Genomic DNA, 2,037 nt, shown 5'->3' on the forward strand with positions numbered 1-2,037 from the left:
TTGAATGATAACATACACAACTTATTCAAGAGAGACACGATGAAGAAAATCTTTAGTTTAGACATGAAAGCTCCACTCATACACAAGCACAAAATCAACACAAAAGTCTTGTGCATGTTTCAGACTTACATGTAGTCCCGCTTCCAAGTGTACAAATATGATGCTAGTTTACCTTGTCGAAAATCCTAGCTTCCTCCCTCAATTCTTTGTGAAGCTTGAGCACTTCCATAGTGAAGCTCACACACTTATTTAAGGAGAAGACCCTAATTGGCACCCTCACTCACTTGAACACAGGGTTGTGGGCAGGATTGCGCTAGTGCATCACCGAGAAACCTTGTCTATCCCTTCTCAAAGAGGGTGATATTTGGCTATAAGCAATCACTTCCCTTGCTTATTACAATCACAACACTCTGATTGATGTAGAATTTTTTAGCCATAGTTGACCCAAAATGGATGTTGTTTGGCCCTCTTACCAATAAATAACCCATTTTGAGCCCTAAATTTATAAAAGAAATTCCTTGAGCTTAAATTTTATGCCCAAAATCAATTTTACATTTGTCATGATCTATGGACACATCTTTGATGGCCACGTAGGCACTATTATTTGTGGACAATGATTCCTCCCTTTGAACACTCTATTTGTGAACAATGATTGAACATTCTAGGCAAGATGATATCCACCCCCTTCAAACTTGCACATCCTCAAGTATATGCCATCGAATTCTTTGTGAAGCATCGATTCACATTATTAGATGATGCATCTTCACTTTCACACTCACTTTGTAAACTATCATATCCATCCCCTTCTTGAATTTCTTGTGCATCAAATGGATCAATATTAAGTTGTTCTTTTTTTTGCAATGAGAAACTTCTTGTCTATTCCAGACAGTTCACACAATCTTGCATCCAACTTTGAATCATCTGTATCCGAGGAGGACAAAACTTATTGGGTCTCAGCAGCTTTCCTTTGTTCTTCGGCCATCTTGGCTAGCCTTTCGGCTATGAGCCTTTGGGCCTCTTCCATGGATCCTTGAAGTAGGCTTGGGATATGCTCCTCCTGATGCAGTTTCCTCCTAACAAGGGGTATCTTAATATCTTCTTCTTCCTCAGTCATTTGATACTTTGAAGGAATGTCTTCCTTTTTTATTTCACCCCGGAGCTCTATATCCAATTTCGTGGCTTCACTGTTTGTGGTAAGTGCTTTGGAGCTCGAGCCACATGACTTTCTTTTAGTGGGAGTTGTGGAAGCACTCCTTACAGCTTGTACATTGTGTTTGGACTTGTGCAAAAGGTCTAGCTATGATTCTGCTTCTGGAAGTTTGTCAATCATACCAAGAGCTTGGTATGAAATGCGAGTCAACATTGGCCCAACATTCATGTAGCTTTTATTCTTGTCATTGCTCTTGAGGTTGGCCTTGACCAGGTTCTCCAAGATGTAGCTGCCAATGTCGCACTTGATGACACGGTGCTTTGATAATCCAATGGTCAAAACCATCACCAGATGTAGGAGTGGCTCTGTGTATCTTGCGGCTTTTGTACTTTGATGTGCTGTCAAATCAACCGCAATGGGAGCTCCATTTTTGCATAGATCAGATCTTTGTAAGTAAGTTTGTGTCTTTAGCAGTAGGTGGTGGTGGTCGGCAGGTAAGTGAAGGGCCTGTTGTATTATCTCACTAGTAATCTTCACCTACACGATAGCTCCATATTTTTCCATAAGGGTCGCCTCACCATTGTATTGTATGCTGGACATCAGCTCATGTGCTCTTTGAAGACCTGTGCCCCATGGTGGGAAGCAAAAGAAGCCGTCAATTTGTAGGCATCTAGCACCATCAAGTACTTTAGGATTTTGGTTGAGCGTCCATAATTCCTTGGAAAATATGGTAGCATTGACCTTATTTTGTCCGCAACTTGAAACTTGCCAATAAAGATGTTTGTTGTGTTTGCTCTAGGTCTTCATCTTTGATGTGTGCCTTCTCATTTGATGAAATATCTACCACCTCATAAGGGACAGCTCCCCGCTTCTTTGACAAACGTCTT

This window comes from Adiantum capillus-veneris, chromosome 19 (genome assembly GCF_014529385.1).
Source record: "Adiantum capillus-veneris isolate H3 chromosome 19, ASM1452938v2, whole genome shotgun sequence".
NCBI classification, from domain to species: Eukaryota; Viridiplantae; Streptophyta; class Polypodiopsida; order Polypodiales; family Pteridaceae; genus Adiantum; species Adiantum capillus-veneris.